The following is a 13,663-nucleotide window of genomic DNA, read 5'->3' on the forward strand; positions in this document are numbered from 1 at the left end:
TTTTGTGCCCTTCTGCTGCTGTCCTCTACCTGCCTGGCACTGGGACAGAGAAGAGTTTTAGACTCCATGGATAGAGGCAAATCTCCCCATTGTTGCCAAAGGGGGATTTCACACATGCTGATACGGATTTTCTGGCCAGATGGCTCTGGGAAGCCCTGGGAGCCCCAAGATGACCCAATAAGATAAGAGCTGAGGCAGCTGGGGTTTGTGGGGTTCCCAGGGAGATTGTCGGGTCTAGAAAGAGCCACCTACCTGATGCCTGCCATTCCACCAAGATAGCTCCCATGCCCCAGAGCCTTGAAGGTGCTTCGGCTTCATGGCCTCCCTTTAAAAGTTAGATGGTCTTGGGAAGGTCACATCCTATGCTGTTAGAAGTCATTGCTATTAAGTCGGGTTAATAGGGACAAATAAGGACAGGGTGTTGGGCATGTTCTGAGAAGTTGGGACAGCAAGGGTGAAACCAGACAGGAGACTAGCAGTGGAGACACTGTAGACCAGTCCTCTCCAATCCCCTGGGTTTTAGATTTCATCCACTTTTAAATTTAATGTAAGTTCAACCTAAAACAAGATTATGAGTAAGGTGGGAGAGAATCTAGGAGGACATCTCAAGTGCAGGATGGGGTCACTGAGATAGTGGGGCACGAATGCATGGTGCACAGGAGGGAACCTGGCTGTTCATCTAGGGATTGGGGGTATGTGGGTTTAGATGACCTCCAGAGCCTGACTCCTGGGAAGGAATCGGTGCTGACCCTTTATGAGAGTTACAGTTGTGGTCCAGGCCCTAAGCCTTCTATCCTGCCTGGGCAGTGAAAGCAGGCTTTACCCACTGGGATGGACAGACTACTTCTGATGCGCTGATCTCTCAGGACACCAAAGCATCGGGTCTTTAAGGAGTCAGGATCCCCTGGGAATCGAAAGGGGACTACTGTAAAGTCATGACCACGTGACTGTTCACACTTCACATGTGATGTTATGAAGGGAAGTTTCCTTTTCTCCTGGTCCCACCCAGGGACTGACTGCAAAAAGGACTCTAGCACCTTTGAGCCATAATCCGAAGATGGGGAAACTGAGGGCCAGCAGAGGCAGTGACTTACGCATGGCTACTCCCAGAAAGAATTAGAATGAGTCACTACCCCCTTGTTTCCTTGACCTCCAAGACCCCCATTCTCCTCACCATGCCACCCAGCGTCAGATCACAGCCCCAGGCAGAGAGCTTCTCGGCGTTTCCTGCCTCATGTGTACAATTGTGGGGATTTATTGTGGCTGGGATTTTGTTTCAAGCCTTTAATATGATTAGCAAACATCAAATATCAAAAGCTTATCTAGTAAACACCTCCTGTCCATGCCATGGATGTTATGGTCAGCTTCGGATTGAAGTCGAGTCACATTTCAAAACAGATGCAATTTCAAGAGGCCAGCGCGAGGCCGCCCACATCTGCTGGCCATGGTCTTTCGTGTGCGGTAACTGGCATTGTTGGGGAGCCGGGCTGTAAAAAACATCAGCCTGGTCAGCAGGACCTGCTTACAATGCCTGGAGCTGTCCGGGGGATTTTAAAAATGCAGCCGAGCACTCTGAGTCTGGTGGGCAGTCTACCGGGGCCAGCACAAGCTGTCTGTTTAGGACTGGGATGTTCAAATCGAATATTTATTATCTTTGACCAAAAAAATCAAGTGATATTATTGATTCTGGCAGGAGTGGAGGTGGGGGCCGAGGGGGGAGCGGGGGAGATGGTGAGCGTTTGTCAGATGAGACTATTGTACCCTCCAAATCTCTCCGTGAACACCGAAAAAGCGCCCTTCCGTCCTTGCCCTAGAAATGAGATTTAAAAAAAAAAATGTCTTTGTCCCATTTGTGAGTAAAAGTGAAGTGTGAGCCCAAGGCATGCTCATCAGTGTATGTTTTCCCTGGGGTCCACGGGTATGGTGGCTGACTGCATGCCTTTCTTTAACGTGTCAGGACCAGAGCTTGGGCTCTGCCTGGTGCCCACTGAGAGCTCTAGCTCGTCTTCAGGGATGCGGGGGGTGTGTGTGTGTGTGTGTGTGTGGGCGTGCAGGAGCGTTTGAGTGTGTGTGAGAGCCTGTTCTTCCGTGTGATTCCAATCACTGCAACACACGCACCGCCCTCCCCGGGCGCCTTTCTCTCTCCACCGCTCTCATGGGAAGGAGACAGTCTATCTGGGGGACTAATGTTTCTCTGGGCGCCGCAGTGCGCGGATCGGAGTGACCCGTTGCAGCTGTCTCCGGCGGCAGCTCGGAAACTGGCCGTAGCCCAGTGGGTGGCAGGGTGGTTTACACCGTGGCAAATGCGTTCCTAATGGGGCAGCCGCTGCCTGCGCGGCCAGAGCGGGAGGAGCTGGTGTAATGAGAGAAATTGTTCTCTGCCACTGGGTCTGGCGGAGTTCACCCGTAAACGAAGCTTTGCTGCTTCTCCCACGGGAGGCATTTATTTGGTTTCGATTCCTAGAAGCTGATGAGGAGGCGGGGCTGACCCAAGGAAAAAGTTGGCCAGGAGTCCTGCGAGGAACGCGGTGATGGTTGGCACGCTCGGGATTCGAGGTGGGTGTGAACCGGGCTGCCCCAGGTCCCACCTGCAGTCTGCAATGTTGCTGAAGCTGCAAGTCACCCGGCTCTGTCGGGATGCACCCCGCTGTGGGTGCTGCAGCATCTTGAGGGGCGCAGGAGCGGGGGGAGGGGGGAGGGCTTGCCGGATCGGGGTGTCAGAGGGGTGGGACTGGAAGGGATTTTCAGAACTGCTGTTTCACCAGCAGAGACCACAATGGCCAGTGGCTCAGGGTACTGGCATCACGACGAGGGCTAGGACTCAAGTTCAGGGAGGATTTACGTTTTCTTTAATGTGGTTTTTAATTTTTTTTTAAATCAAAGTTATATATGCGTATCATTTCAACAGTTCTGCAAGGCTTCTTAAGAAAAGCAAGTTTGCCCCCCAACTCCTTCCTCCCTATTTGCTTTTCCCCAGAGGCGACAACTTTTAACTCTTAAGACTCTTGTCATGTTCCTCCACCTCTGTCAGTAAAATATTGCTTCTTGGTGTGATAGTTCGAGGAGCAATCTGTTGGCTTCCCACTATGGAAGACGACGATTTAGCTTTTTTGGCGACTGTCCCTCTTCTCAACATCTGTTGACGGAAACATTGCATTCCTCCCGTACATCACAACTTTGGAAAGGGGCCAGGAAGGGGGTGCAAGAAACAGAACATGGAGCTCAGACTCCCCAAGCCAGGCCAACATAAAACTGTTTCCCAGGGAATTGTGGCAAATGGGGAGTTTGGGGCTAAAATTACCCAGGTGAAGGATGCTTGGTACATGCAGATCCCAAAGCCATGTGGTATATTCCACAAGGCAGGGGATCTTTAGAAAAGTTGCGTGTTGGTGGAATGGGTCATTCCCTACCTTTCTATCCCTTGCAATACTTTGTGGAAGGGGACCTAGTTGGGTTAGAAACACATCTTCCTCAGAGTGCGAGAGACCCAGGAGAGGCATGCAGGGGGCATGCAAATAACGAAAGAGCTATGGCAAATGCATTAGAAGCGAGCCATCTGTCCCCGCGGCAGAACGGATCCAAGAAAATATGATTCTGATCGCAAGGTCCTAGGAAAGGAAAGAATCTGTTTACATTTATGACAGGCAGGGCAGGGAGCATTGTGCCCAGCATAAAAGGTGCTCAAAACATAGTTATCTTTAATAAACGAAGCAGCTCATTTTGCAGATGGGTACACTGAAACTCCAAGAATTAAGATGGCATGCTCCAGGTCATACAGAAGATTGATGGCGGAGCTGGTAGAGGAACCCGGGACCCTCCCTCCCTCCATCCCTTTATCCCCTCTCCCTCCCTGTATTGGTGTATTGAGGACTACTCAGGCCAGGTATTGTTAAAGATGCTAAGGATTAAAAAGACAGAAGACCAGGTCCTGAGCCGGAGGAGCTAAGAGTCCTATTGAGAGACAAGTAAACAAACAATGCATAGGAGTATGGGGGATGATAGAGGCAAAGTACTTGAGGAAAGTACTTGAGGAAGACAGAGAAGGGACAGTTAACTGATCAGCAATCAAGGAAGTCTTCCCAGAGAAAGTGATAATTGAGCTTGATCATGAAGGAAGAGTAAATGTCAGCTAAGAAGAATACAGTCAGTTTTTCATTATGTGATCACTTGACAGTGTGCCGGGAAGAGCCTGGAGGCAGGAGGTCAGGGAGGAGACTTCTTCAGGTGAGAGGTGACATAGGTTTGAACAAGAAGGACAGTAGCCAGGGAAACCGAGGGGGCAGATGGGAGAAATACTTTGGTATGAGGACTGACATAACCCGGTAGTTGGCTGGAGGGAGGGGTGGGAGAGGGAGGCTTGAGACTGACTTCCAGTTTCCTGATTCAGTTAGGGGCCTGGATGGTGAGGTCATTCACAAGAAAGGAGAACATAAGAGATGAGAGAGGTTTTTTGGAGGAGGAAGAGGGTGAATTCAGGTTTGAACTTGTAGAAATCTAGGTGGAAATGTTCAGTGGGTACTTGGGTTTGCAAGGGCCACAGACACAGAAGAGAGGGCTGGAGGGGGGCGGTGTGTCCAAGGCCGAGGCTGGCCGTCGAAGCCATAGAAAGGAACATCAACCAGGAGCATGTGCAGTAAAAGGAGAGGGTTGAGGACAGAGCTCTGAGGAGCATCCCGATGTCAGGGATGGTGAGAGAGAGACTGCATGAGGATATCTGCAAAGAATTCAGAGATAGAGGAGGAGTTCCTCTCAATGAGAGAAAACAGATTTCAGGAAGGAGATGATGGTCAACATGTCTAATGCAGCAGGAAAGTCTAGAAAGGAAAAGACTGATAAAGCCCACTGAGTTCGGCAATGTGGTGGTAGGCAATGTTGGTGAGGGCAGTGTTGATGGAACGGTGGATGGAAGAAGCCAGAATTCAGTAGGGCGGTGAGCCCTGGGGCAGCCAACTTCCATGCCTTATAGGATCGCTGGCTGGCCTCGAGGTGAACAAGATCAGTGTGCCTGGAGGACACCACTCTGCAATCCGAGCTCCTTGGGACCCACTGAAGAGCTGCCCTAGAAGACAAAGGACAGTAAATGGGATTCCAGCCCAGGCTGAGGCCAAGCCAGTTGGACTGGTAGGAGAATGAGGCCCATTTCTGCCTTCTGGTGACCATATGCCCTGGTCAGTGTGTTTTCTTCTAATCTGAGTGGTGTGTACGTTTAGGAGCGCCTAGTGCCTGATACTTGTTGCTGCTTCTGGGTGGATGGAGTTCACCCAGAGTGAGATATTGCAGAGCCAGAACCCAAGGATTAAGTACAGCCGAGTTTCTTTTAATTCATTAAGGAGACGTCCTTCTTTCTGATGTGGAGACTGAGCTAAGCAGTGGGATGTCTATTCTTTAGTAAATCAATTAGCAAATCTTGTGTGTGGTCTCTAAACCTTGGCTTGGGTGAGGAACTTGTATTCATTCTTTGGATGAGAAAAATAAATGACATAGACCCCAAATAGAAGTGTGGGCAGAGGGGTGTGGCCACTTTATAAGGATTTCTGCTTGTTTACTTAATAAGACATTAGATGCCAGGTAAATAAAAAAGATGCACGTTGTCCACAGATTATTTCCAGATTTTTGCTCAGATTATTTATTTATTTTTTTTGCACGGATTTTTTCCAGATTTAATATTTTCTTTTGAGTTTCCACAGTGGGGTGGTTGGAGACCCAGTACTGACCTGGGCCCAAATGGTACTGAAACCTTGTCATTAAAACTCTGCCTCTTCTGAAAAGGGATAAGGGAGAGCTTTCACTATTGGTGTCCATGAAACAAAGCCATTAATGAATAAAACAGCAAAAGAAAGATGTGAATCTCTTATATGGGGGAAAAACATGACAGGTCATTGGGATGACATGTTATTTCAGGTGAGCACTACCTTTGGCTTCAAGCTTCTTGATCCCGAGTCAAGAAGGAAAACAGGCTGGACTACATAATTGTCCACATCAGATTCTCATAAAAATATCATCGGCAGTGACTTTAGAGATTATGCAATTGTATTTGTGGATGAAAGGGTAGCTGTTTGGAATAAAGTTGGTATGGAGGATGTAGAACCCCACGTGCTTCACACCCCCCAGGTGCTGGTGTCAGGCTCCAGGGAAGAGTGCAAGTCACTTTTCTCATTCAGTAGCGTCATGTCACATCTGGGGAAACTGAGGCCAAAGAAGTGAATCCAGTTGATTGGTCTGTAAATCAGGACTAAGTTCTGTACCTTCCACCTGCTTTTCTGTCTACAGTGATTGCAGGGTTCTTTTTAATTTAAGTGGCATTTGATTTTCGTAAATAAAATCCCCCCAAATTGGTCAATTTCACCAGCCAGAGACAGGTACTGTTAACATTCAGAATGTACATGTACAGGGGCACCTGGGTGGCTCAGTCCGTTAAGCATCTGCCTTCGGCTCAGGTCATGATCTCCAGTTCCTGGGATCGAGCCCCACGTGGGGATCCCTGCTCAAGGGGGCAGTCTGCTTCTCCCTTTCCTTCTGCCCCTCCTCCCACTCGGGCTCTCTCCTTCTCTCTCAAATAAATAAATAAAAATCTTCAAAACATTTAAAAAGTGCACATATGCATACACAAACCTATACAATTTATAGATTCTATACATGTAAAAATTTTTTTCTTCTTTTTTTTCCTTTTGACCGCCTTCACCCATTTCTTCCACCCCCTACCCTCTGACTCTGGCAATCACCCATCTGTTCTTTGTATCTATGAGCTTGTTTTTGTTTGTTTGTTTTGTTTTGTTTTGTTTTTGTTCCACATATAAGAGACATGATATGGCATTTGGCTTTCTCTGTCTGACTTATTTCACTTAGCATAATGCCTTCGAGGTCCATCCCTGCTGTTGCAAATGACAAAATTTCATTTTCTTTTACAGCTGAATAATATTCCATTGTATATATACACCACATCTTCTCTATCCATTCATCCATCAAAGGACATTGAGATTGTTTCCATATCTTGGCTATTGTAAAGAATGCTGCAATGAACATGGGGGTGTATTTATCTTTTCAAATTAGTTTTTTGTTTTGTTTTGTTTTCTTTTCTTTTCTTTGGATAAGTACCCAGAAGTAGAAGTGCTGGATCATAGGGTAGTTCTACTTTTAATTTTCTGAGGTATCTCCATACTGTTTTCCAGAGTGGCCACACCAGTATGCATTCCCACCAACAGTTCCAGAGGGTTCCATTTTCTCCGCATCCTCACCATCACTCGTCATTTCTTGTCTTTTTTATGATATGGCCATTCTAATTGGTGTAAGGTGATATCTCATGGTGGTTTTGACTTGTATTTTCCTCATGATTAATGACGCTGAGCATCCTTCCATGTACCAGTTAACAGTCCATCTGTATGTCTTCTTTGGGAAAATGTCTACTTGGATCTTATGCCCATTTTTAAATTGAGTTATTTAGTTTTTTTTGCCACTGAGTTGTAGGGGTTCTTTATATATTTTGGATATTAGCCCTTTATATTATATATCAATTCATTTCTGCTTTTTTAACCTAACACCTCATAAATATTTTACCATGATGTTAGGAATTTTTTTGTAAATGTGATTTTTAATACTTATAGAAGATGCTATCATATGATATATCATATAGTGAACTTATCTGGAAGATTGGCTGTATTTTTTTTTTTTCCAGGTGAAATCTGCTTAAAACTATTCACGATACACATCAGCCCAGCTTTTTGAGGGCAGGCAAAACAACCCCACCTACCCCCAATTTTCTGGCTTGAAGAGCTTGACTATACTTCCCACATGGTGATATTTGGGTACTATGGGCCCCTGGTTTCCAAATTCCTGAGTGACTTTGGTTATCTCAGTACTTTCTGCCCCTGAGAAAGCCAGGCTGTCTCCTCTCAGCCTGATTCCCACATCTTAGCTTGCCTAGCTTGGCCCTCTGTGACTGGGCCATAAGCCCCCAGCTTTACCCCAGTCAGCCCAGGAGCAAAGGGAAAGCCTTGGACATTTCCAGGACTGTTAGTAGAGCCCCTTCGCCTCTGAAGGGGTTTTGCATTTGCTAGAGAGAAAGATTCTTTGGAATTTTAGAATGGCCAACATGAAATCAATTTTTATAAGACTAACAAATTAGGAAAGAATGAGGAAGAATGCTCAGAGAAATGACCTCAGGTCATTGCCAGGTCCTTAAAGTGCCTCCTGAATCATCAAAGAAAGATTGCATTACTGCCCGGGTGGTTATAATGTCAGGTTCAATTTATTATGTCTCGATGCCTTGAAAATTAATCATTGAAGTTTAAGTATTTTATTATTTATTTATGATCTATACCCTGCTGACTTCAAAAATGAATCAGAGGTAGCATGCCATATTTTAGTTTTGTATTTTATTTGTATTTTTGTTAAAGTAAATTGTGCATTGTTTTAAAAACAACAAAAATCCCTTGCTCTGCTCTTTACCTCCTGATTTTGCTCCTTAAAAGCGACCCAGTTTCAACACTACGTTGGTTTTTACATGATTTATTTCCATTTTCTATGTGCTTATATTGCTATTTTTAAATTTATTAATGCTCGGCATTATCCATATTGACTGCCAGCACACCTCTGGTTGATTACTATGCATTACTGATTCTTGATGGAGCACATCCAGAGTGAGATATTACAGAATCAGAATCCAGGAAGAATATATTTAACCTTCAGGTTATTTTAGTAGAGTTGAGGATTTAAATCTCTTAAACCATGCCCTTCACTTCCGCTATTTCTATCCTCCCAATACAATTACCCAGTAATCTGTAGTTAGATCAATAGTCAGAATTTACATTTTTACTATGAAAATGTTGCTCACTAAAGAGCCAATTAGTACGTATTATGAATGCTCTCCTTTTTCAATATAATTTTTTTGGTTTCTTCTGGAGTTAGTAATTCCTTGTTTAAGACTATGTCCATACTTTTAATTTTTTAAAAAAAGCTTTTATTTATTTATTTGACAGATAGAGACATAGCGAGAGAGGGAACACAAGCAGGGGGAGCGGGAGAGGGAGAAGGAGGCTCCCCGCTGAGCAGGGAGCCCGATGTGGGGCTCGATCCCAGGACCCTGGGATCATGACTTGAGCCGAAGGCAGATGCTTAACACCTGAGCCACCCAGGAGCCCCATATTTTCAATTTTTTTTAATCGTTAAGGTTTACCAACAGTGTTTTGCAAGTGCTTATATAAAGCAGACCATCTATCAGTTGCATTTTCCCACCTCTAGAACATTCTCATTGCTCGTTGTCTTGTGCTCCAATTTGGACTGTTTTTTAAGCCTGATAGTCAGCTGTCATCCTGGGATGTGGTAGACTGCATGTTAAAACATATTCACAGTCCCTTCCTGGAGAGGATGAGATCTCTGAGTCTCATTGATCTGAGGTTTAGTCCATTGGCCAATGAAATGTGAGTAGAAGTGGCATGTGTGTGTATCACTTCTGAGAGGAAATCTTAGAGCCAGAGTATTGTTTGCTGTGGTCTGTTTTCCTCTGCCATGATGGCTGTCAACATTTCAGATAGAGGATGCTCCGTCAGCTTGCAGCAAAGATGACATGGAGCAGAGCCACAACCAACCCACAGTGGACATGCAGCAAGAAGTAAACCTTTGTTGCTTTAAGTCCCAGCATACCATAGCCTGTTTTGTCTGGGACATGTGATTTATCATTGCTGCCTTTTCGTGTTGGCTCTTCTGCTCCTATTCATTTGTTAAACTGATCTATCACCTCTCTCTCTCTCATTAGCTATCTACTGATCTGTTCTGTTGTTTAATCCCTTGTTTTGGTGTAGCATAACCCATGCCAGCTTCCTAAGAAATGGTGTATGGCTGTAAAAGTTTTGAGTTCTTGAATAACAAAAAATATCTGTATTCTATTTTTATATTATTTAGCTAGTTTGGCTGGGTATAGAGATCTATGTTGAAAATCACTTTCTTTCAGAAATATGAAAGCATTCTTTGTTTTCTAATATTCTATGTTGCTATTAAGAAATTTGATACCATTCTGATCCCCAAACCTTGGATAGAATTTAAATATTCTTCCCTGGAAGCTTTTTTTCCCTCTTTAGTTAATGAAAGTTTTAAGATCTTTCTTTATCCCACTTTTGAAGCTTTACACTGAGGTAACTTACTGTGGGTCTTTTGTCCTTTTTTTTTGGTCGTTGCTATACTTTCAGTCCTGGGGCTCGTGATCTTCCCTTCTAGGAAATTTTTTAAAGTAATTATGTCTGTAATAATTTTCTCCCCTGTTTGTTCTTTCTGTAAATAACATTAGTCAGATGTTGACTATTCTGGATTGATCCCAACATTTCAGCTTTTCTGTGCTATTTTCCAATTCTTTGTTTTATATATATATGTATAGAGAACACATTAAAAGTTTCCATAACTTTATTTTCTGATCTTTCTATTGAATTTTCTAGTTTCACTATGTTGTCTAAGTCAAAAGAATCATTTACAGGAGAATACAGAAGAGATGACCTTGGGGATCTAAATCTCCAATATTTAGCCTTAAAATCTGTATGAACCTAGAAGCCACTGAGTTTAGCATCTCCCAGATGAAGATGATAGGTTCCAGAAATAAAATGACTTATCTAAGGCAATGTACCACGCCTTCCTACTTCCAGGACAATTGCCTTTCCACCACAACATTATGCCTTTTCATCTTATCATGGCTAAAACTTTGTTTCAATTCTGGAAAGGGCACTTTTAGAGTTAACTTCTGAATGGGAGAAGATAATGGAGATTGGTTGGGGCGGCATTAAAAAGTAGGCACTTCATGTAATGGTGAGCAGGCATCACTCAGAGACCCGCAAATCTACTTCCTCTTCTATCTCTGACTTGCACTCTGATTTTAACAATTCATTTCATCTTTCTAGACCTTGGGGTCCTTATCTACAAACGGAGGAGCTTGGAGTAGATCATTGCTTCTCAAAACGCATTCCTCAGAGCCCCCAGAATTTCCATCGGTGCCTTGAGCTGTGGTGGCTTAGGGAGGGGGCTAAAATAGTGAGCAAGAGGCAGGGCTCTGGGCCCTTCCTCTGCTTCTTCCTGATCTGTTCCCCTTGGGTCTGTTTTATGTATTCAGTTTTCATGTAAGATTTTATCTCAAAAACAAGATTCTGTAGGTTAAATGTTTGAGAACCACTGGCTTAAACTTCTCTAGCCTTTCTTCTTGCAATGTGTTTTTTGCCTCTCTGACTGTAGATGTTTTTTTCAGAGACTCATTTAGACAGGCTCAAATTTATATGCTGTTGAGCTCTTTGGAGTTCCTATAAATTAGGATGCACATCGAGATAATTACCATCCTGGAATTCTAAGCACTTAAACACAAGTCAATCCTTATAACCCCCTTTTAAACCAATTGCCTCACTGCAGACATGGTCACTCAATATATATTATCGAATGCCAATAAAACAGGAAACCCGATCCTGCCATTTTCCCGATTAGATAGTACAGATGGGTTAAAGCCAGAATCTCAGCGGTCATTCTGCTGGTGGGATCTGGCTTCTCTCTGTAGTCAGACTCTGGTCATCGGGCCAGGCACAGAGACAGATTCAACACCTTTCCTCCCCTTGGCTCTGGAGACTCATGGAATAGACCAGCTTGCAGTCCTTGCCTTTGGGAAACAAACTGGTTTTCGGCTCTGTTCCAAGTCAACTAATCATTAAAGGACACAATAGATCCAGGCCAAGCACTACTATCAAATGGCGGGACTGGGAGGGAGCAGGTTCATGTCTGAGGCTGAGATTAAGGAAGTCAAGGTCAGTGGTGGATCCCAGAAGACCACACAGATGGCTTCTCCAGGGCACACCTGCTCTGAGGAAGAGTACGGTGACCTGGGGACTGAGGCAGGGATTGGCTTTAAAATCAGAAAGAAATTCATAGAAAGCCCTTAGAAGTTAAACAACAGAGCCTCTTCACTGAATACATGGACAAACTAAAGCCCAGAGAAGTGATACCCCTTGCCCAGGGTCACCCCTAGGTCGCAGTATTTTGCTTCTTCCAGTCTACATGGTGGGACCTCAAGCTTCTCCCAACAGGGACTGGGAGTGTAAATGAGGTAACTGGCCAGGAGTGTTTCCTTGAGGGGTAGCCTTCAGGAGCAAGGGTGAGGGGATGGCGTTTTCCCACCACGAGCCATTGTTCAGCAGGCAGAAGGCAGTGCTCCAGTAGCCAAACCCAGACCCAGTTCATCACAACGTGAGCCTCTCCACCCCACCCAGCACTAGGGACTTCGGAGACTACCCAGTGTGTGCAGGAATTCCCTCCTGCCCCCCTTGGCTGTCAGCCTACACCAGTCTGTGCCTCTTAAGTTTCTCTTCAGTCAAAAATGTGACCCCACCCTAAACCCTCAGTCCTTGGGCCACCTCTGTACGGAAGCCTCTGTTGTGTATGGTACGGATGGAGCATCCTGCCCTTTCTGAGGTTGACAGTCTGTGACGATCCTGATAGGGACAGGGAAACTCACACATATCATTTACTTCCGTAAATAGTCATGCCATTAATGAGCATCCAGCGAGCGGAGAGGGTTCATTTGCAGACTCCCAGACCACAGGCTTCGGTTTCCGGAAAATGCAGATCAGGACAGCAGATGAAATAAAGCCATCACCATCCCACAGGACAGTCTCAAGAGGAGTGATGGGCCCAGTCCTCCACAGTTGTTGCCAGGGAGCAATTTGCCCTTGAAGCCAATATCCCAACCCGAACCTGACAATTTCATTTCCCTCCCAGCCCACCCCTGCCCCGAAGATCTGCTGAAACTGCGAGTTCCATCTGACGAGGCGGCAGGATAATGGGTGAGTCCCATCCGTCCATCAGCGATAATAGTCACAGACACTCATGACGCCTTTTGTCTGCCGGCTTCCCTGAGGATGCAGGCTGGGGACCTGGGGTATTTACACTGCCTTTGTGTGTGTGTGCTTTTAACAGCAGCTCTCTTGTTTACTTTCCTGCCTTCACCCAGGCTGTTTACTACCTTTGCAAGGGCCCAGCCACTAAGTCAACACGCATTAAGACCCAACATCAAAATGTCATAATGCGAACGAGCGGAATTCAGAAAGGCCAGGGACATTGACTGCTCTGTTGGGTCCTGTTTAGTCTGAGGGTAATGAAGAGCTCACAGATGACCTGATTTCATTAAACTAGGTCAGATTCGGCTGCAAAGCGGCTATGACTCTCACCCAGTTATCCAGCGGGCTCTCCCTGCCCCCACCCCGCCCCCACCTCAGGGCTTGAATGCTTTCTGGGAATTAACGCTGAGTTTTGTCAATACAGTAGCTAAATCTCCATGGAATAATTGGACCTTTCCCTTTGGCTTCTGTTTGTGCAGTGCTGAGGCCAGGCACGGGAGAGAAGGGGGTAGAAGGATGGAGAGATCTGAAATTGCCTTTTGGAGGACGTTAGCCCAGGCCATATGATTCAGTTGTAGCCGATTTCTCTCGAGCCAAGCCTTCTGAGTTACAGCATCTTATCTGAGGGCTGTATTGACGGAGGCCGCTGAACCGGCTCAGAGAGGAGTTTCCATGCAAACAAGGCTTTGAATGTGTGCAGTCTCTCTGGGAACACTTAGGCCCTCTGCAGCTTCAAAAATCTGCCTGTGGGGAGCAGGGAAGGGACCAGTGTGAGCGGGGGAGGCAGGAAGCAGTGGTGTCTGCAGGAA

The 13,663-nt window shown here is 45.5% G+C and overlaps 1 long non-coding RNA gene across 2 annotated transcripts in view; it reads left to right on the forward strand.

The window, feature by feature from the left end:
• Positions 1-2,110: 2,110 nt before the first annotated feature.
• Positions 2,111-13,663, forward strand: part of LOC116648256 — a 40,370-nt gene continuing 28,817 nt past the window's right edge. The window contains exons 1-2 of one of the 2 annotated variants that reach the window (XR_004302482.1): positions 2,111-2,556; positions 12,736-12,800. This is a non-coding gene — a long non-coding RNA (uncharacterized LOC116648256). The remainder of the gene's footprint in view (positions 2,557-12,735; positions 12,801-13,663) is intronic. The other variant, XR_004302483.1, reaches the window with a different exon arrangement.

Source organism: Phoca vitulina, unplaced genomic scaffold (genome assembly GCF_004348235.1).
Source record: "Phoca vitulina isolate PV1807 unplaced genomic scaffold, GSC_HSeal_1.0 scaffold42, whole genome shotgun sequence".
NCBI classification, from domain to species: domain Eukaryota; kingdom Metazoa; phylum Chordata; class Mammalia; order Carnivora; family Phocidae; genus Phoca; species Phoca vitulina.